Source organism: Stegodyphus dumicola, chromosome 2, assembly GCF_044657685.1.
Source record: "Stegodyphus dumicola isolate Sdum_Otavi_A_Nest chromosome 2, ASM4465768v1".
NCBI lineage: Eukaryota > Metazoa > Arthropoda > Arachnida > Araneae > Eresidae > Stegodyphus > Stegodyphus dumicola.
The window spans coordinates 39228054-39252211 of record NC_140769.1 but is presented as its reverse complement, the minus strand read 5'-3'; the positions used below and the strand labels follow the sequence as shown (position 1 = coordinate 39252211).

The following is a 24158-nucleotide window of genomic DNA, read 5'->3' as shown; positions in this document are numbered from 1 at the left end:
GTAGAAGATATGGCTTTGGACGCCGGAGGATTAACACAACGGCAAACGATTGCCAACTGTTGCTATGTGCAAGACGCCGTAGATCGCTAACAGCTTGTCTTCGTATGTCAGCGTGGAGGGATGGGCCTGTGAACATCACAACTGGACATCACAGCACTGGGGGCCATGCGCTCTTTACGAAGAAAGTGTTAAGTTAAGTAAAGAGAAAGTGTTAAGTTAATATTACTCGTTCTGTTAGAAAAATTATATTGTCAGTAAATGCAAAAAATCCACAATCAAATAAAAATTCAGTAGCAATTAGTTATTTTTCAGTGTTACATTATATGTATTACTTTCTCAAAAGTATTATTTTAATATTTTATTCCATATTCGTAGTTTAATGCCTTACCATGTATTTGTCGTATTTAGCTTTAACGTTTTTCAACACTAAAATATCTGGATGATATCTTCTAACTTATGATTCAACAACATTTTTCAAATGCACATTGTTTAATACTTTTTTAATGTAAATACTTTGCTCAGTTGCATTGATCTGGATTTGTCCTGAAGATTTTCTTGTTCAGAATCAGGGTGTACATATTCCGTACTACGCTATGAAATGAATTCCTTCTTATAAGAATATTCTATTATTGTATGCAAATATATCCGTCAACTTCCATATTGTATAGAAATCTTGTAAAAGAGTATAGGGGATGAAATATATTTTAATACAATTATATAAAATAAAACTTTAAATTTTTAATCGATTCCAATCTTAAAAACTTGTCTTTTTAAATCTAAAGACGGTTATTATTTTCATGCTATTTGAGGCCTTTCTTTGCATCAGATTCCTTTTGAGAATTCTCTCTTTGATCTTTAAATTATTTTAAAAAGTGCGAATCTTGATACAAGCACTTGATTTCAATTGTAATTAGAATGCCAAATATCTCTATCACAGAAACTCTGGATATGAATGGAAGGAAGGATAGAACATTCTTTTGTATCTTGTTGTTCTAAACAGACAAAGTATAATTTTTTCCCACATAAAAGTGCCGTTCACCGTTTGAGGAAAAATGCTTAAAAACAAATTATATATATTCAGGTCTGATTAATAAATTACAATGTTAATAAATTCAGCATGAATGAATCAAACTCATAAACGTAATTTTTAAAACACCGCATATTCCTTATTGATTCTCAGTGAGATATGGAGGAAATATTCAATGAGATAAACAAATAAGAATTCTTGGAATATGACTAACATAAAAACATCACGAATCTTTCTTTTTCCATAGTAAGCACTGGTGCAGTTACGAAATGAGAAGTAAAAAATGCGTGCAAGAACGTATCAGTCAAATTTTATTCGAAGTTGACAGAACATTTGTTAGTAACAATAGTCCAAAAACAATTGCAAAGTAGCACACTAATAAGGCTTATACACTGATTACCATAAATTAAGGAAAAATCACAAAAATCACGATTACTGAAAAAGTTACATGTAGAATTTAATGAAACTTACCCACAATATAGTAAGGTATCAAATAACATAAAAAGAAATTACCAGACAATTGTGGTAGTATAGAAATTAACACATGTATAAAATGAACAAATCGAAGGTGTCAGTTTGCTATAGGAAAAGTACCTTCAATATGGAATATGATCGCCTCTAGAAGCAATACAGCACATATAGCGATGTGTGATGCTTTCAATTATGCGGTCTATCAGTTTCATAGGAAGCGAGAGCCATTGCTCTTGCAAAGCAGTTACAACTGCTTTGAAAGAGCGACAAAGATTTGAAAGGGCGGATTGAGAGCATCTAGACGTCTCCCTAAACGTCATAAAGCATCCCAAACGTGCTCGATAGGATTCAAGTCCGGGGATCGAGCTGGTCCCTCCATGCGCATAATTGTTTTCCTGTTGAAGATAATCATCTACGATGCGAGCCCTGTGTGGTCTTGCGTTGTTGTCCTGTAACAGGAAAGCATCACATATTGCCCCGGCATATGGGCTTACATAACCATCAAGGATGTCATCTCTATAAATTTGAGCATTCACAGTTTTCCTTGGAAAGACATGAAGGTCTGTGCGTCCACCCAGAAAGATGCCACCCCAAACACAGACACTGCCCCTTCCGTATGTATCTCTTTCACGGATGTTTGATGGATGATAACGGGTTCTAGTTTCTCTCCATATCAAATAACACCTACTATCGCTTTCTAGACTAAACCTGGACTCATTCGTAAAGAGAACCGCCCTCCATTGATCAGGCGTCCAGTAGACATTGTAATATCTTGTTATTTAATAAATAAATATAATTATAGTTGAAGTGGCAACGCCATATTTGTATTAAACCGTTACTCAGTAACGTGAGATATTGTTTTAAAAAGATTGGGATTCTGAAGATTTTACCAGCTAGGAGTAGTATGCAAATTTTACCACTTAAGAATTGTATAAAATTTGTCTATCACCGTGAACTAGAAATAAAATTTATGTTCTACTAAGAAGATTGTCTGTTTTGTAAATTACTGCAAAATACATTACAGTCTTAATTAATTGGAGGTTCCACAGAGATCCTGGAAATTAGGAGTGCAATTATCAATTTCGATGGTGCTGGTCTCCTAATCCCAGAAATTTGCTGAATTTTTTAGAACAAGTTTGCTAATACTAATTGCCGAGTTTGTTTATTTCAAGGAGAAATGGATGTAAGAAGTCTGCCGTTTTAAAAACAGATTTGAAGCAGATCATTCAAAGGTTACCTTCTGCGCTTCTATAACTTGCGTCCGAGCAAAAATCTGTCAAAACAGGATACTGCTGATCTCTGAAGATAAGATTAACTTTTGGTTTTCTTAAAAAAGCTTTTATTGAATTTTAATACTTTATTTCAGAATTATAGTTTATCGTGTAAGATTTTGTTTAAAATAACTGACCCCAAAATTATTCAGCTTAAATTTATAACTGATATTTGTGGTAAAGAAGTATTTTGAAATCATTATTTATGCTTTACTTTTATTTGTATTGAATTTTTATGTTGATAATTGATATGTGGAAACCATCCCGGTGTTTATATATATAAAAAAAAAAACTGCTAGCTGAATTTTGAATTTGTTGCCAAGCAGGCGCGTGGAAAATAAGTAGCAACGTGTTAAACTGACGGGTGCTACTTTGGTAGACGGTTGCACGGATTTTTGGCGATTTACGTTGGCGCAATTGTTGGCGAAATTTTTACAATCGTCAGCCATCTTGAAAAACGCTGTTTTTACGCATAGTAAAGTATTCGAAACTTAAAAAAAAAGTAAATATCGTTAAAAGTAATGGATTAATTTTTTGTTGAAAATGTCTTTTTAAGACGGCAGGCAAGTGTAAATAAATACATTTACTATGAGTATAAAATACTAAAGTAAGGCTATTATTACTTTCATATAGCAAAAAAGAATAAAAACACCGCTATAAAAACATTGTGCCGACGTTTAATTAGATTAAAATATTACTGAAATTGAATATCGAATTAAAAACCATCCTACCAACATTTAAAAGAATTAGAATATTATTAAATTCAAATACTTTAAAATACGTTATATAAAATAAAATTAACATTAAAACATATGTGACAATAATTATCTCAGCAATTTTTGAAAATAATGTATTAATTTTTTAAAAAAAAATTGAAATACACAATTATAAAATAAAAGAAAAATTACATTTTTTGAGTAATTTAACCTCTTGTTTATTGATAAGTACCACAAAAAATCGAAATCATAATTGAATCGGCTCTTTTGACCATCTTCATCTGTTATCCACATATCTCGCACTTCATTGAAGAAGCAATTAGCGAGGTTTCCTCCAAAAATTTAAAATAAGTTTCCTCTGACGCTATTAACAATTTAAAAATAAATCTTTGATTAGGAAAGACAGGTTGGCCAAAATAAGGTCTCAAAGGGCAATTTTTTTATTCCAATACCAATAATTCTTGGTAATTACCAATAACAACATTGATCTTCGAAACGGAGATATCCATTCCATTTGAAATGTGAGGAATTCGAAGAGATGAATAATAAAATTTTAAAATGGCGCGGTAATGCAGAAAATATTCAGTAACCAATCAAGGAGCTGATTACGTCACGCATAGAATTAAAATTATTTAAATAATCATTCATAATAAAACCATTTTTAAAACAAATGCAAAATTAAATTGTATTTTAATATTTAACAGCCATAAATAATGTTTAAAACATTAGATTAAATTTATAGATATTAATAAAACCAATTACTTTTTAAGTAAGGTGACGTCATTGATTACATCATCCACAACATAAAATTATATAAAATATTATAAACAACAAAATTTTTATTTTAAATAAAAATGTAAAATTAAATTGATTTTTAATATTTAGAAGCTATAAATAATATTTAAAACACGGAAGTTATGCATAATAAAACACATTATTTTTTTAATAAAATGACAACAAAGTATCGGTTACCATAAATAACTTATCCAGCAATGGGTTTACCATAAGTTTTATTACTCGCCAAAAAAAAAATCGCCAAAATCCGTGCAACCATCTACCAAAGTAGCACCAACTGACGTAGTGTGATTTGATTATACTGCAGAATTGGCAAAAGTTTTTTTCTTAGTTCTCGCCATCCAGGCGTGTGATAGATAGTAACGTCATCCCGATGTATTACAGATTGTATATTCTAAAAGTTGTATTGCCAAACTGGAAAAAATTGTTTTTGTTATCGCCAACCAGGTGTAGAGATATATAGTAAAGTTGTCAAACTGACGTGGGTAAAATTTCATTGTATTGCCTAACTGGCAAAGGTGTTTATATAGTTATAGCTAACGAGGCTTGTGAATAGTGAGTTAAAACGTCAACCCGACGTAGTATTATGGTATTTTGTGCCAACCTGGCAAAGTTGTTTAAATAATTCTCTCTAATTGGTTAGTGTGAATTTCGTATTTGAGAAATTAAGTCTCGCCAGAAATTATACATTTTTAGTACAAGTACGATCTTTTAGATTCAATTTCAAAAGGAAGCCTAATAAAGGTAACTTGTGTCAACATGTCATTCTTAGCTAGAAGTAAAAAACAGGATTTAAAAGTACTAGCAGAAGAGTTAGGTTTAACCGTGAAACCTGAATTTAAGATTGCTCAGTTGCATAAACTGATTACTGAAAGTCCAGATTATGATGAGGAGTTTACTCGAGAACTATTGGCTGCAATTAGAGAAGAAAGGGAACGAAAAGAAGAATGTGAAAGAGAAGAAAGAGAAAGAGAAAAGGAAAGTGAAAGAGAAAGAGAAAAAGAACGCGAAAGAGAAGAAAGAGAAAGAAAAGAAGAACGCGAAAGAGAAGAAAGAGAAAGTAAAGAAGAGCGTGAAAGAGAAGAGCGAATTAGAGCCTTTGAGCTACAGAAACTTCAGTTGGAAGCAATGGCTGCATCAGCACAGTCGGTAGAAACTACGCAGTTAGCTGAGCAGCCTTTAAAAATCAGAATTCACGATGTCATGCCACGTTTCAACCCTAAAGAAGATGAAATAAGTTTATTTCTGGTGTTATTTGAGCGTCAAGCTAAAATAATGAATATACCTGCTGAAAATCAAGTGACTCAACTTATTTCATTGCTACCTCCCGACATTGTTCAGCTTATTGCTAGAGAACCAGAAGAGGACGCGAAAAAGTATGAATATGTAAAAACTTTACTGTTACAACAATTTAAATTGAGTGCGGAAAAATTTCGACAACTATTTAATAAACACCAAAAATCTACTGAAAGTACTTGGTATGATTTCTGCTATGAATTAAAGAATTATTTAGAAGGATGGCTTAACGGATTAAACATTAAAACTTTTGAACAGCTAAAAGATCTCATGCTGGTTGATCAAATATAAAAGCGTACCTCTCCTGATTTCAAAGAACATTTATGGATCAATGGACAACCATCATTTCACCTACTGAAATAGTTAAGAAAATTGAAGATTTTGAAGATGTGAGAAAAACAATAAAACCGAAATTTTCTGTCAATCAGACTGAGAAAATTAACAAAGGATCATTTAAACCGCGTTATGATAATTTTGTGAAAAAAATAGAGCATCCGCCTCATTTTTAGCATTCTGATAAATGGGACGATTCAAAATACCAGAAAGATCACCGACAAAGAAGTCAATTTCAAAACAAGAACCAAGAAAATTTATATGACAAAAGGTATCGACCACGTTGTTTCGAGTGTGGATCATACGAACATTTTAAGCCTCAGTGTCCTCGCTTAAAACCAAGTGAAAAGATGAATTGCGTATCTTCGAATGATGATTTGTTAGAGACATATACAATTAACGGTTTAGTTAATGGGCATGAAATGCCTATTCTTCGAGACACAGGAGGCACTGTTGATGTTATTTCTCGGAAATACATAGATAACGCAAAAATGACTGGAGAACATGTCTGGGTACAATATCTTTTAAATGACCATTTAGTGTGTTTACCGTTAGCGAAAGTTGAAATTAATTGCGAACTTGGTCATATAAAGACAAAGGCAGCTGTTGTTACAAATGATCCAGGCAGATATGTATTGGGTAACAAAACTGCCCAGTTGTTCAAAAATAAATCATTCTTAAATTTAGAAAAAATAAATGCAGTTTTGACACGATCTCAAGTAAAAAGATCTCGTGAAGAAAATCGAAATAGAGAAACCGAAATGGAGAAACTAGAAAAACTGACGTTTATTGACACTGATGAAGATATTTTACCGCAAGCTGATGAGAAAGACAAGGAAATTAAGAAAGTGATTAATATTAATTCAAAGGAATTCATTGAATCTCAGCATCAAAGCAGAGATCTAGCGTCATTGCTTAACGAAGCTAAAAATGAAAATTCCAGCAAGACAAATGATTTCAAAGTAAAAGAAAATGGATTGTTGGTGAAAAGGAAAATAGATAAAAATGGAAATGAAAGGGAATTAATTGATATTCCTGAAAAATATAGGGATCAAATGCAGAACTATACATCTTTGATACAGAACCAAACAAATAATAGTACTAAAACTCAAAGTAATTTGGTCAATACTCACCCTCCTCGCAAGTCAAGCTCCTGTCAATGCTTCACAGAAATCTGAAAAACAATCTAAGCGTTCATCTCTTGATGAGAAAACTGAAGTTATTTATATGGAAGTTGACTCACCTTATTTACCTGGTGATTCATCTTCTATGGATCATGTGTATGATTGTCCCTCTACAAGTTCCCCAGTTCCTTCTTCTCCAAAAAGGAAAGATGTGTTTAACAGTTCGTTAGCAGCAGATCAAAGAACTTCTTATAAAAGAACTCATGAAGGTGCTTAAAGCTGAGAAATTAAAAATACATTCAGAATATAAGCTCGCGTCAGAAAACTTAGCAAAGAGGCATAAACATGATAGAGGATACTCAAAGTTGCCACATTCAATGAGAATGCAAGTAACAGATAAGAAAAAAGGTTCATCTCGCGACAAGCAAAAACTATCTGAAAAGAAAGAACTGACAAAATTAAACGATTCTCAGTTAAAAGTTCCAGATGAATTGCCAAGTTCTGGAGTTGAGATGCAAGTCAAGGAGAAGTTTTTAAAGAAACTAAACAGACAAGAGCAAGTTGTTGAAGAAGAAATACTGCCACAAAAGCCTCTGTCACACTCACCTGATTTCAGTGAGGAGTTTATTTTGAAAACTGATGTTTCAAACTTTGGTGTGAGTGTAATTTTAGCTCAAAAAGATGAACGAGACAATGAACATCCAGTATTATACCTCAGTAAGAAGTTTACAGAAACTGAAAAAAAGTACTCTACCACAGAAAAGGAATGCGCCGCCATAATATTTGCTGTAAAGAAACTTCAATGTTATTTAGACGGGCATACTAAATTCCTCATCATGACCGATCATAATACCTTAGTTTGGCTCAAAAATAATGTGAGTCTAAATCCACGACTTATGAGATGGGAACTAGTACTACAACCCTACAATTACACGATCGTTCATCGAAGTGGTAAAAACCATAAAAATGTAGACGCATTAAGTCGTACTCCCTGGCCTGATTAAATAATTTGTTTCTCTATATAGATAAAAAATATTTTGTTCCTTCCTCTCTTCCTCAGTGTATGTTATTACGTTACATCTTGTATTTCAATTCTGTATTGTGCTAATATTGTTGTTATGAAAATAAAAAATAAAAAAAAAAAAAAAAAAACGTAAAAAAAACGTTTATCTGGAGGGGGGAGAGGTTGTAATATCTTGTTATTTAATAAATAAATATATTGTTGAAGTGGCAACGCCATATTTGTATTAAACCGTTACTCAGTAACGTGAGATATTGTTTCAAAAAGATTGGGATTCTGAAGATTTTACCAGCTAGGAGTAGTATGCAAATTTTGCCACTTAAGAATTGTATAAAATTTGTCTATCACCGTGAACTAGAAATAAAATTTATGTTCTACTAAGAAGATTGTCTGTTTTGTAAATTACTGCAAAATACATTACAACATGTTGTCGTGCCCAATGAAAACGGTCCCTTCTATGGCGTGACGTGAGCGGCACACAAATGGCTGGTCGCCTCGCAAACAGACCACCTTCGTGAAGCCTTCTACGCATAGTTGACGTTGGCACCAACCTTCCGGTGGCTGCAGCAAGGGAGGATCTAAAAAGAGTCGGAGTAGCAGTTCTATTCCTGCGTGCACATAATGTCAAATATTGGTCATCGGCGCTCGTCGTAGCAGTTGGCCGTCCTTGGCTGAACCTCCTAGATGCCGAATCTGTGGTTTGAAATTGCCTCCAAAGTATATGAACCACAGAAGGACTCACATTTAGCCATGTGTCTACCTCTTTTTGACTTTGTCCTGACTTAGTCTCTCAATGGCTCTCCATCGTAGTTCTGCAGGCAAATGATGCCTGGATGTCATTGTTACGAATTGGCTATCTCAGATTTCTGATGTCACTGTCACAGTGAAATTGTGGGCTTGCTCTCAAACATGGACTTATATGCTCCTCGCAGATGACGTATTCCGAAAGCAGCGCCACTAATTTGCATATCGCAGTTTTACTCAGCTACTCTTACTTGGCAACATATTCAAGTTTTACACGGTTTGGCTTATTTTTGAGGGAGTTATCGCTATTTTTGTGATTTTTCCTTAATTTATGATAACCAGTGTATTTTTTTCAGTTACATGGATAACAGTTTGTATGTTATAGAATTTCCACACGTCATGTTCAAGCTATAATAAAATTAATGAAACAATTCCTGAATTTTATGTTAAATGAAATGAATGATCTCTTGAAAAACAATATTTTGGGCTTCGTTGCTTTAATAAGCATTTGTGTCGACTAGCAAGAAGACTAGCAAGAAGAAGAAAAGTAACTACACCAATAAAAAAAAACCAAACAAATATCATAATAAAGATCGGTTCTTTCAAGTTCAACAATCATCAAATGACAGAATGAGAAGTTCTATAGATCGCAATTTTTCATTAATTTTTCAGCATGTCATTTTTATAGAAAATAAAATCTGTTCTAAAATGCAGAACCATATGACACATTTAAACTACAACAGAAGAATAAACTTCAAACAAAATTGTTTTAGAATTATATTAACCTACGAGTACCTTAAATAATTATCACTAATGAAATGAAGAAGTGGATTTATTCTGTAAAATTATTCTAGTACGTCAATTAGGAAAATTACAGTTTTGTCGAAAATGTTTTAAAATTCTCAGAAAAGCGGTATATTCAAAATAATTCTTTATACATTATGAAGTAAATCAAGAAATCTGGGAGGAAAATGTCTCGAGAATGTTAGCTAACTATGATACTATCTAGGAAATATACGAAAGCTCAACAAAAATAGTCTCTTATGTATATTATTTACTGAGACTTTAAAAACTGAGAATGAGAAAAACTGTACAGTGGTCATCAAAATCCTTTTGCAAAAACTCCTTTCGCTAAACCTTCAGCAAACCTCTTCGCTTTTTTCCTGATTTCAGTCCTTTCGCTAAAAAACATATGATGCAATTTCCGTGTAATTATTTTTATAGCAGAACGTATGATGATGGCTCAATCATGAAAGAATTCATTTCTTTATAGCAAAGCATGTAGTATCGATGTAGGTTATAAGTCACAAGAAAAGTTACTAACATCTGTACCTTGTGCTTTTGAGATTTGATTTCAAACACAAACTCTACACGGTGTATCTAAATAACATACTGGTCTGTCATACCATAATAAAAAAGATTTACATTGGAACTTGAGTCAGAAAATGCGACGACGGCACGGCGACAGCTAGAGGCCAATGTTCGCAGGCTTATGGGAGAATGGGAATCGGGATCATTTTAGGCGAGGAAGTTGCAGGAGCTGCATAAATCCGTTTACTAACTCAAGAACTCGCCGATATGCATTACTTGTTTGGCGTCGCGGACCAGTCGCATAGCCACCACAATCGTCCGACCTGACTCCCTTGGATTTCTACCTGTAGGTATACATGAAGTCCATGGCATACAAAACAACCATACTATCGGTCGTAGATCTCGTCACGACTATCGTAGAAGCGGCAGCAAGTGTCCATGACACACCTGCCCATTTTGAATGGGTCCATGAATCCATGTGTCGAAATTGTGAAATATGCATTGTGGCGACTTTAAGAAATTTTGAGCACCTTCTGTGATTTAGCCATATTCTTTAATACAAATCGTATTAACACCTCTTTGGATTTACTTTCTTTCTCCCCCTCTACACCTGCGAACACTGCCCTCTAGTGGTCACCATGTGCATATTCGACACAAGTTACTATGTAAATTTTGTTTGTCATGGTATGACAGACAAGCATGTTCAATTTGGCAACGAGCTTTTGAGACACCCTGTAATAGTCTGCAGTTTAATTCTCTCTCATTTTCTCTAGTTCAAAGCAGTCTACCAGCCCACCAGCGGCCGCGAACATGAAGTCGTTGAGCACTCGTAGTTCGGTCCGAGGTTTGAATCACGCGAACGGGCTGGCTGCATGGGCGTTTTCGTGGCTTTTTCCATGTGCAACATGTATACGAGCCAGTTTCCCTTTAAATGTTTTCCACGAAAGCATCCCTCCTCTTAGGCAGATAGCCCTCGAGGCTTTCCGTAATCACGTTAACCAAACAATAGCACTCTCCCCCTCAGATAGTCACACGTGATTCATACTAAAACATCTATTATCTTCGGCATATGTAACCGTCATGGAACTGCAAGAATAAGACTATCCCAGAACACTAAAAGTGAAGTTTGGTTTGAAATTACCAGTAGACGTTCTCTAAAAAATCTTCCAAATATTTTAAAGTCTTTAAATATTTCTACTTTGTGCTCTCAAAAAATTCTAAAATATCAAATAACAAGATATTCATAATAATAGAGTGTATTGTTGTATTGAAGAATTCATGAACAAATCAGGCTCAAAATGAGATAACAACTTAGATTTCTCTAAGCTGTTCAAATTATCATACACAGGTTCGATCAGGATTAAATACAATGTAGAATTCTGTTAGTTGCACACTATGGTAGACAAAGAAACAAACGCATATATTTCACGTCTAATATACTTGTTTCCTTTAATGTTTCCTTAAGTTCACATTTAACATTTGACATCAGTATCTGATGCGTTAAGTTTAATGAAGTGTGAAAATAATAAATCAAGAATATGATGGATGTCGAAAGAGAAACCAAGCGCTCTGACATATGGCATTTTTCATGAAACACAATACTCATACTCGTACTAAAATTACGTTGCCTAAAATTCATTTTCATCATCCCCTTCCTTTCCTTTTTTTTATTTTGTCATTTAGTTGTTTAATTTTTTTTCCTCTACAACGAATAGCTTGAAAACTTTCCTCGTTTGAAAAACCATTCAAATGAGGAAATAGCCCTAGGCTTGGTTGGCTGATTTGGTTTATTTGATTACGGCAAAGCACATAATGGCTATCTGCCTAAGGGAAGGACTTTCTAAAGGAAACTGGCTCGTTCTTCTGTTACACATGCAGAAAGCCACGAAAACACACACGCAGCCATCCCGTTCCCCGAGATTCGAACCCGGAATGAACTGCTTTCTGTAGACTGTGCAAGTTTGAGTAAATCTTTTGAAATTTACGACAATCATTCCGGCGAACGTTTGGTGACCGCTCTTTATTTAGCTACATAATCAACAGATGCAAGTTTCGGATGCAACATATGAAAAATTTAAATGAATATTATAAGTTCAGGCTTTGAGATTATCTGACAAACAAACCCATTAAAACTTTTTGCCACCTATTGCGGCGATAAAATCCTTAAAAGTATTAAAAATAGCATTAAGAAAAACTTCATGAATTCAGCGTCATATAAATTTGCATAAATATAAGAAGTTGCGCTAAACTGTGAGGTGTTTTTTATTGCACCATTTTGCTGAACCTAGATAGTGTGCTGAGTATTCGCACCTCTATAACGTATCTTCCCGTCAATTCGAAAATTCTCTACTGCTTATTGTAGTGCAGAAGAAAAGTTCCAAATGTTAACAACTTTTTTTAATGCTACAGAAACCACCGAAAAATAGCAATTAACGTTTATCCTTCTTTATGAAAACTAAACTGGCTTATTGAGGATGGAATGCCATAAAACCAAAGCGAAGATCTTATGATTTGTAATGTGATTTCTCACTTATCCATTGCTATCGCTGAATTGTTTGGCGACAGCTTTTGTTTGTAGAAAAGAGTCGACGGGAAAACAAGTAATTATCAAGTAATGTAAAAAGAACTGGTGACAAAGTGTGTAAAATAAAAACTAGAAACTGGTTTAAAGGATGTTTACTTTGGTACTTCTTTAGTAGAAGCCACATGACAGGGACAAGTTGCGAGAAATAATAATCTGTTTGATGAGATATTGAACACTAGTGCTAGGTGCCCACTCAGAGGCCAAGTTTAAAAAAAAACTATTAAATGACAGGTTTAATTCCCAGCTAACAGGGTAGGTGTATTGTAGGTTTTGTGGTTTTCCTAATGTGTAACCTAAATAGGAGTTAGTTTCCCTTGAAATGTCCTTCACGAAAGCATCCCCTCTTAGACACAGGTAACCCTCAAGTACTTTGTCATAATATAATTAATCCTAAACTTAATAAATGCTTTTGCTGGATATTATTATCCCCAAATTATAAAACCTGTTTAACCATTCTGTTAATTTCGGAAATATATTTCGTCACCGAAAGGTGCCAATAGATAATCTATTGGCACCTTTCAGTGACGAAATATATTTCTACGAGTATCTATGAGTGCCTGCTAATATATAAATATCACAATAACTAATGAAGACGATTAAAAATATTTTTACACCTTATATTATTTAAAACTAAATACCAAATGTTGTGAAATACCAAATGACTTTTTAACGGATAATTTAAAAGTTTTGTGATCTTGCAATGATGAATCTATGATAAACACGTAAGCAGAAAATTGATCAAGAACTAAGTTTTAAATTAAATATGCAGTGATAATGGTATGAAGAAAGAGTGCTGTGCTTATTAAATTACATAAAGAATGTTTTGTTTTAGGAACTAATTTGTTTTGTCGATGATTATCTTTGTTTTTAACTGAACATGTTGATGATTATCTTTGTTTTTAACTGAAATCTCACAACACATTAATGTCATTGTTCTACTCATTGTTTATTATTTAATCCAAGACTGACATGGTTAATCGTAAACAAGCGTATAATTCAAGTTCGAATGCTATAGGAGGAAAATATAACTTGCAGCCTTGACGTTACGCGTAGAGTCTCTGTTTTAGTTTTTGGTATTAAAAACAAACTTTTTGGATTTTAGAAGTTTCCAAACTACTCCAAAAGAAAGCCTTGTGGTAAAAAGCGATTTAATGCTTAGTGTTCCAAACAATTTACTTTTTTACATGTTACCTAGTTCTGCGCTACATTTTTAAAGCTCACTTTATTTAAAACTCGAATGGAGTTAGACAAATAGCGCTCGCATTACTTACTTTAATTGCACAATTTAAGTCTGTACTCTAACACTCTTTTACTTACGACACCAAACAGGTGAAAATTTTCTAAGATTATCAGTGCTAACTTTTGTAAGTAATTCTAAGAACTCATATGCCTGCTGAAGCAAAACTATTACTTTACATGAAATGGACAACATGTGCCAAACAATTTTCCATTGAAAGATACAAGCGGCAATTTTGCCTGTTAATCGAAAATGCATCAATTAATACCTTGCTTTATAGATTATTTTGATTTTTAAATATCTTTCTGTAATATTTATAAAAACAGAAATTTAAATGTTAACTATTTTTAACAAAACTTTAAACACTAATCTAGCACGCGTCTTTCAGCATTAATTACAATTAAATTTTAAAAGCATTTATACCAAATTTGTATTTTATTAGGTGAATTATGTGTTTAGATAAAATAAAGTAATGAAAAATTACACAATGAATCTTGTGCAGACTTCAGATTCTTGAAAGTGTAGATTTAATTTCTGCTCGTTCTAAAAATAACCCTGATAAACTAGAAAGAAAAGTTAGAACGATCACGACTAAAAGCGGTCACATCACGACGTTTCATCGACATCGACAAATTGCCATGTTGCGAAGGAAATATTTTGCGTGTTCGCTGCGTTGTAGAGATGTCGCGTAAGGCTGTGTTCAGACGGAGGCATAAAGGGCATAAGTGGTTAAAGCCGAGCTGCGTTGCTAAGTCAACCAGTCTGTACTAAGTCACATAATCTGGTTTAAGACATGGACCTTTTACAAGGTCCATGGTTTAAGGCTCGTGGCACAAGGTTCCAAGTTTTCAACTTTACGTCGAGTTTGGGATAAGCGTCGACCAATCAGAGCGAAACTAAAACGAAGCGGCTTTCTTTAGACGATTTCAAAGGCGACATTCATTTTAGTATGGAGCACATCGTATCCGAATGAGGTGTAATCGTGTCCGAACGAAATAATGAGTTGATCTCGCAAGAAATCTACGATGATGACATGCATTTTTTAATGAGTTTTCACAATAAATTAAAAAATATGGATGAAACTCTTAAAGCTAAAGTTAAGCTGAGGATCATGCACGCTGTGTATGATCCTGTAGATGATTGATCCCATCCATTATTTTTCATTTTATTATGAAAATTCTTTTAATAAAATGCATGCTTGCAAAAATTTTATTTTTTCTATGTAAATTAATATTATTATTACTTTCTTTCTGTTTATAATTTTTGTATAAATTATTACTATCATTTTCTTCCTGTTTAGTTATTTTTGTATTTGAGAATAAATTTATTGAAAAAGCTAGAAATATTGTATTGCTATTTGCTTCAAATGTTGAAGCGTGAGCGTTTTTGTGGTTTTCCTTATCTGTAATGTAAATACGAGCCTGGTTCCCTTAGAATAGTCCACGAAGGCATCCTTTCCTTTAAGCAGATAGTTCTTGCGTGCTCTGCTATAATGAAAGAAAACAAGCCAAACCTTACTTCTTTTAATAGTGTTCCTGCTTTTAAAGTAAATGTTATCAGCAAAAAGTTTTCAAGTGCCTCATTCCATTTCGTTCGTTGTTTATTGAAATAACTCGTCTAAATAATATATATTTTTTATGCTTAGAATAATGTTGCTACAATTAAAATGAGCTGATGTCAGAAATATGTTTCTTTTTCTTTGCTCAAAGTATCAAGTTGTGTATGCACTTCTTAAAAAAAAATAATTGTCGCACCAGCGGTCGAGCGGTAAATTCGCTAAGCACTGGTAGTTCGACCTGGGTTCAATTCTAGGTGAATGGACTAGCTGTTTTGCATTATTGTCTTGGTTCTAATTTATATTTTATTGTTCTTACCTTCAACAGTTAACAATATTTGCTAAGAAAATCTTTCTGCTTACCTTTCCTTGATGAAATCCACAGGACGCTTGAATTTGTTGCCATTTTATCACACGAAAAAGTTTATTTACAGCTATTTACAATCTATTTGCTTACAGAAGAACATTCATAATTTTTCTATCGTTGCCACTACATCTCAATCAAATAATCCATAAAGCGGTAAGAAAAAATAATAAACATAAAATAAGAAAGCTGCGCCCTCTCGTGGCCAGCAACATAAAGCAGTGGCGTTTTCATGTTTTCCCACGTCTAAGATCGATACGAGCCCATTTCCCTCAGAAAGTCCTCCACAAATTCATCACTCCCCTTAGGCAAATATCCCTACCCTGCTTTGTCATAAACTAACAAAAATCTATTTCGCGCGTGCTGTCCAATAACGGAGAATATCCATTTTATACAAGTTAAACAAATATTTATTTCAAATCCTTAAAAAAGAAGTAAATTTGAAAAAAAAAAATGAAAATATATCTAAATGAAATGACCATGTCTTCTCAAGTAAGGTGAGAACAACGGAGTGTTAAAATGATAAATCAGCAATATGGTGGATGTCGAAAGAGAGAGTAAAAACTTTGTCATATGCCTCTTTTATGAAATACAATACTCACACTAAAGTTATCATGCCTACAACTCATTTTATCATCATCTTCTTTTCCTTTCCTTCTTTCTTTTAAGATTTTGCTGTTTTGTCTTTATTTCTTTCTTTGTAAGGATTATGTTAATTTTATTAACATTTAAATTTTGAGTTAATCTTCGTTTAATATCGCTTCTTAATTTCAACTAGCCACTTCCGGCCAGAACGTAATTTTTAGAATCACATTTGCATGCTAATGATGGAGAGCGGTATTTAACTGCGAAGTTCTACTGTCTGAGAGAGAGAGAGAGATACCAGATATTCTGGCTGCACGCGTCCACCTTTTTAGGCTACTATCTCGTAAGCTATTATTACGTTCGTCCATACTTTAGGCCCTTCTTAGCTTATTAATCGATTAGCGTTAAGGGGCCAACTCTGTTAGAATTTTGATAGCTTCGGCTATATCTCTTTAGTTAAGATTAGTTTAGTTTAATTCTTAGTCTCTTAAGCTCGAGCCCGAGTGTCAGTTTTATTGTACAACTCCAAGACGGAGTTCTGTTACACTTAATAGGAGCTATAGTTATTTTACCCTTCTACCTTGTTGTTTCCAGTCACACGAACTTTCCTTTGCAATAAACTTCAAAATATCATAACTATTTATTCGTCAAATGTGAAAATTTAAAAGCTCCACAAAAATCATTGAACAAGGCGGATACTGATCTAATTACAAATAATGTTAAACTATGGACTTCTACATATATAGACTTCTACAAGATACAGGAGTTGGACAAAAATATGGAAACACCTTTAAAAAAACATGTTTCTCTACTTAATATGGTGTAGGAAACCCGTTGGCATCCAAAACAGATTGCAGTCTTCTCGGAATGGATAAACACAGTTCCTGTATGTTTGCCAAGGGAATATTATACCATTCTTCCTGCAAAACGGTGGCAAGTTCAGATAACGATGTTGGTGGTGGATAACGAGAATGCACTTTCCGTTCCAATGTAGACCACAAAGGTTCGATAATATTCAGGTCTGGTGACTGTGGTGGCCAGGGCAGATGGGACAACTCATCCTCATGCTAAGAAAACCAGTCCTGGACAATGTGAGCTGTGTGAACAGGGGCTTTGTCGTCTTGGAAGACACCATCACCATCGGGGAACAAAGTTTGTACCATGGGATGAACTTGATCGGCCAAAATGTTCACATAAGTCTTGGCAGTCATGTGCCCTGACACAGTTATCATGGGGCTAGCAGAGAACCACGATATGGCTGCCCAAACCATAACAGAACCCCCGCCATGTTTCACTCTTGGCAACAAGCAGTCTGTATTATAGGCTTGAGATGGCGTTCTCCAGACGTAAACTCTGCCAGAAGTGGGAAACAATGTGAAAGAAAACTCGTCAGACCATATTACTCGCTTCCACTGCTCTATAGCCCAGGCTTTATGACTTAAACACCACCTTTTCCTGTTACGGGCATTAGCATCACTGATGAGTGGCTTCTCAATTGCAGCACGGCCAGCAATTCCCTGTTTATGAAGCTCCCTTCTAATTGTTTTGGTACTCACAGGGTTCGGTAACACAACATTCATTTCAGCAGTAACTCTTATTTTTCGTCACAATTGCCCTTAATGATCGTCAGTCACGATCACTCAGGACACACTTTCGTCCGCGCTGTGATTAAGCAGATGATGTTTTTCCGCTTTTCAAATATGCGAAATAAATCTTCGATACAGTACCTCTTGAAACACTAAACACCTCGGCTACCTTGCTTACGGAAGCACCTACCATACGTGCTCCAACAATTTGCCCACGTTCGAAGTCTGTTAACTCTGACATAATGCAATGACAACCTCACATAACAGTACTCCGACAACAACTGAACTGTTTAGCACATTTACGAAGTTGTATAGGTGGCGTCAGTAGTCAAAAACGCCAGCGCCACCTATATATTTCATTAAAATCAATCTCTCTTTTCAAACATGCATTTCACAAGGTGTTTCCATATTTTTGTCCATCCACTGTATGAACTTCTACATATGGCCATTCTACTTATAGACATTCTTTCACTCTCTTGAGACATGAATGCACTCTGAAGACTTGGACTACTACATAGACTTTATACTTTTGATTTTATTACTTTATTAATTTTACTACATTATTGACGTTTACAAGATATGGACTTTTACATATATGGTCTTTTACATATATAAGTCTTTTACATATGGTCTTTCACATATATTTATATGTTGACTTCTACATGGACTTTATATTTTATTTTTATTTTAAAAGTTATATAAGTTGAAAGTTATATTATGTATTCAAGATTTGTATTTACTTATGTTTTGTACATTAACCAATTGTAACGTAATTTGTACGCTAAATTGTTTCAATAAATGCCGATGAGCTGCAGATGGTGGATAGTACCATCAATAGAGCAGACAAACCGAAAGTCTAAATGATGGTGCGGTTGTTCTATTGACGGTCTTCTGTCACACAAACTCAAGCGATTATTCGCTTTACACTTCTTAAGATTCTTCCCTTCCTACATCTTTACAGTGGATGGTTTGAAAAATGTTTTGAGTATCTATGTTGAAGTGTCATATAATAATAATAATAATTATATATAATATGCTGATATTCAAGTTAATTTTATTCCGATCATCCCGAAATTCTCTTAATTGACTTACATACATATTCTAAACTAATATTCACATTTATACATTTCATATGATATTAATTTAATAAATATTTATGATTATATAACATTTCCATTTAAAGTATAAAATTCTGTGTAATTAATTTTGACCAAATTACATTAACTTTTATTACTTTTATTACTATTTTTACTTATTTTACTTTTCCTCAAATTAGCGTATGTGAGCGACCGCAAGTTAATTCTTGTGCAACTGTGCAGACCTTTTTACTTATCACGCTCAATAGACAGTAGAAGACATCAGAAGAGGAAAAAATCATTATTATTCAAACAGCGCATTAGGAAATTACGTATTTGCGTTTCGCAGTTATCTTTCTACACCGTACAACTGCACTTCTATAAAACGCAGTTGTAATAAATTTAGAAGGCACATTGCTTGTAGCGTGGTAAATTAGCATATAAATCGAATCACAGAATTACGAAATTCGATAACGTTTGCCATTTGCTTGAATAACAGTTAAATACATCCGCTAATTAAAAAAACCAGTGAATATTCAAATAAAAAGATCACTATAACAGTAACATATATGTTGCCATTAGCCCCTCAGAAAATCCCTACTAACTTCACACTTTTCCTACCGTTCTTACCATTTTATGAAAAATTTCTAGAAGTGATCTTTCGCGAGTATCTTTAACCGTGCTGACGTTGCTGCCTCGATTTCCTGAATCGATTCACAACGGTTACTAGCAGCCGTGCGGTTAAGCCGCTGAACATTGGTAGTTCGGTGGGGGATACGAATTCGAGCGAAAGGGCTGGCTACATGGCGCGTTTTAGTGGTTTTCCCCATGTGAAATGTGTACACAGACCAGTTCCCTTAAAAACTCCCCCACAAAGGCATCTCTTCCATTAACCGGTTATCCCTCAATTGCATTGTCATAATCAAATAAACCAAACCAAACCATAATAAGTATTAGTGTTCTTTAATTAAAGATGGTTTGGTAACATATGCATATCCAGAGTTATATTCAATTTATTCGTAAACAAATGTAGCATCATTTTCATCTATTTTCTGTCCCTGTGATTGTATACTAAAATTAAATACAAATTTTTATCACTAAGCAAAACTAATGTTACATCTCAAATAAATTTTAACCTAGAAACCATTTTAGTCTATTATGAATAACCTAGTCTATAATGAATAAATTAAACTTGATCCACCTGTAGCAAACCATTACATCTTTAAATGAAAGTTCAAAAATTATTAAATAGTTTAATTGTAAAGGATTAATTATTAATAATTATTAATAATTAAGTATGGATTTCTCCTTTTTTGATTTTACCATTACATGAACTATTATTACTTTTTTATAAATATAAATTTATAAAAAAGCTAACTTCTGATTCCCATGATAACTGAGAAACGTTACTATTAAAACTTCATTTAACCTTAAGAAAAAATATATATAATACTCTGTAGGGTTATTATTTTATCTAAACACTTATTTATAGATTTAGTCTGTACTGTCACTTCTCCTTTCCGTTTCCCTACCAGAATTCAAATCATGTTAAGATGATGTTTTTAAAGATTGTAAGAAAGATCGACTTTCTGCCTTTCGACGCCACGTTACTGGGTTTCGCCAGCTTTGATAAGATTACAATTCTTTGCCTTTTCGTTACTGCATCAAACATTCAATTGTTACACTGGTGAGAAGCTCTGAGCCAACTTAGAATTTGAGATCTATTGTGTAATCTTTGACTATTAGGCTTAGTTTAATTCTTGAATTTGGCTTTTACTTTAAATTACTATATCGCAACAAGTTGCGGTTGATTCAAGTTCTGATGTAATAGAAAAAGTTGGTTTTTAATCCTTCATAAAACTTTGCAGTTCTTTTCAGACACAGCTATAGTTCGCTCTCTGTTAGAAGTATGGACTTAAATTATGCTACTAAAGAATACCAAATTCTATAACTTAAATGACGCATGAAAATTATATATCACGTGGGAATAATTTCTTCTTTTCATGAGTTCAGTGGCAAACATTTCTATCGATATCGTCATCTGAATTCATAAAAAGAAGTTACTTGCTTGTAGGCAGATTGCTTAGCATTAAGAGAGCAAGACATCAGGGTAAACTTGATTATACGTGATTTTCGATGTTTTGAATTTCGAAAAAAAATATTGCAACATTCTTTATCCTTATGTTATTACCGGATATTTCATTTCGAGATGTATGATAAAATGACTGCCTATACAAAAAGGCGCGATAAAGTGATCGCTGCTTGTCGTTCACTCGGCTAGCTTAAATCCTCCATTTTTAATAATTACTATCGCTAGGAAAAATAGTTTAACGCATAGTTTCGTATTGTAGATTTGTCTTAAAAATTGGTCTGCATTTAATTCTTAAGTCTACTCATGAAGTTCGTTTTATTAAGGAAAGCAGAATCAAATTTTTGGAAGCATTCAGTATAGGATAGTGTATTAACTCTTTCGCATCGAGAGACGACCAAATCTGTTTTCAACAAACGTCGAAAACGCCCGTGTTTAAGAATTTGTCTTGGAATAGTTTTCCTTTCTCCCTGCTAGTTCATCCATTGTGTGCAGTTTCACATTAGGGACGGATTGCACCTGCGAACGTCAATAGCTTTCCGTATTTCTCCTTTATTTGCTTCAAAAGAATGATTGACGTGTCTTTTAACAACTCGCGAAACCAATGAGCTATACACTAACGTGGAGGGGAAAGAACTAGGTAGAAAATAAACGAGGCGTTGGGGCGGTTTGTCGTTGCCTGAATGAACGGGCGTTACGGGCGACTTCGATGCGAAAGAGTTAAAAAGCAATCATTTGGCTTAGATTTATTAAAAGATAGTTTTCTGCCCAAATTATATTCCTTGTGTTGCTATCCATTGTCAGTGGTGACAACATAATATTTATGTTGAAATATTATTAATAGCTGCGATTATTGCTTGATTTTTATATAAACTTATTTTTCATAGTTTCGCGACGTTCTTTAACATGAGAACTCTCAACCTGTTAAAAAATTAGATTTTTCCCGATGTAGAAATAGAAGTAGATCACTAACTTCACTGAACCAAAAGAAACGCAGGATCATGATGTTATTGCTACTGGAAGTTTAGTATGGGAGCCAAGTAACGTTTTAGTTATAAATTTCTTATGAAACAAAACCTTTACAAAGCTGGCTATATAGGAAGAAACATCATCTTACGTAATAACAGTTCAATTTCGAAAGTTGATTACTCTGTTGCAATGCTCATATTACAAAGCATAAATTTTAGCAAATGAGCGCAGCATATCTCTAACAGATCTTTCAACAAAACCAAAATTTCTCGATTGAATATACCCTAATACAAATATTGCAGTTCTCAAATGATTAAATTTCCAAACAAGACTGGAATTTATTGAATCGAAAACAAAATTTCCGTGATCCAAATTTTGTAATTATATATTGATATTCCTATGCAAAGGCTTCGCCGATCTACGAAATGTTCCGCGGTCTTTCCTTACCCAATTCGCAAGTATTTTAACAGTTTTCTACATGTTTCCTTTCGCCTTTAAAGTACTTACGCAGCGATCCATTAAGCCTAGGATTTCAGCCCGAAAGAATTTATAACTTTATTCTGTTCTTGATGACATCCTTCAAATCCTTGTTGTCATTCTAATGTGAATTCCGCAAATTCTGCTTCAGCTTTCGAAACAAAGCAAGGTCCGTGGAAACGATAGACGCCAGAGAATCTAAACAGCAGTCTGGGAAATCTGAACTTTGTGTGCTAGTGTGTTGTCATGGAAACGCAGCTCTTTTCTACTGTGTTTGCCGTGGCGTTTTATCATTATGGATTGTCATAACTGAGTCAACGGATTATCAAAATAAAAGCCTATTCTCCTGATATTATATAACATACAATTCAATAAGCAATCAGCCTTCTTCGTGCCTAAAAAAGCTGCCCAAATTCTTTTAGGGAAATTTCTAGGATTAGAATATGTGGAGTCGGAAAAAACTGCTTTTTAACATGTTTTTTAGCGGACTACAGCGGTGAAAACATACTTCATCTCTTGTCACTGAGCATGAATAAATTTTTTATCAGCGCCTATCATGGGGAATTTCGATAATAAACAACCAGAAAATCTTTCATATTTGGTGTCAACATTCTCATCACCCGTCTGGCGTATACACTCGACTTTCCTAAGTTTTCACCCAAAACGATTTCCACGAATCCAAATCTGGCGCTACTCTTGTAGAAAATGAGAAACTGACAATTGTATGCTTTCCAACCCATGTTCTTTGAATTTAAAAAGCATTTTTAGAGGTCACGCGCCCACACTGCAGACTGTCCAAAGATCATTTTCGATTGACATTCTCTCCTATATAAAAATGGGAGAAAACAATGGCCGAAAAGGGTTTTATGATAATATATTTTTCTTTTAACCGCGCAAATCTTAGGCACACAGCTACGAAGAGCTTTGATGTATCATTAGGTTTGCTCCATGGCCGATGGCTCTGAAGAAATAAGCGCAACGTGCCGCATAAAAATAATTTTTATAACAAACACGAGATGAAAAACGCGTGTAAACGAGCTGTCGGTATCCTTACAGTATTACTGGGAGTTGCTTTTAACAGCAGTAGGTAATTATCTTACGGAATACATAAACATTCTTAAATTATCTGTTAAAAATGAAATACCCAATCATAAAAATGAATGAAATCGGCGGCCGTTAATCTGCTTCACTCCAACGCCTATCGAAATACAACAGTAAACACAAGAAAGCAGCATATCAACGAAATCATTAAGAAAGAGAGGGAAGTCCCCACCAGCTTCAGTGCAAACTTTGAATATTGATTTAATTAACGCAAACAAATGACATATTCTCCACATAAGCTGCTTGAAAATAAAGGTAAATTCTTAATACTTTGTATATTTCTGTTTATTGTATAATGATTATTTTTCTTCTCTTTCCTGTGTTAGAGTAAACGTGATTTTGAGTTAATCTTGGATGTACCCTCGGTATTATCTTTGATAATTGGGAGTTGATTGTACTTAATGTTACTAATAGTTTTCAAGAAGG

General features: G+C 34.0%; 1 protein-coding gene across 3 annotated transcripts in view; it reads right to left on the bottom strand.

The window, feature by feature from the left end:
• Window positions 1-24158, bottom strand: part of LOC146998384 (uncharacterized) — a 133063-nt gene that overhangs the window by 91732 nt on the left and 17173 nt on the right. Inside the window, exon 1 of one of the 3 annotated variants that reach the window (XR_015039413.1) lies at window positions 7043-9436. The exons of the other annotated variants lie outside the window; for them this stretch is intronic. The gene's annotated coding sequence lies outside the window, so the exon portion shown is untranslated. Of the gene's footprint in view, window positions 1-7042; window positions 9437-24158 lie in introns of those variants that run through there. 3 annotated transcript variants of the gene reach the window in all.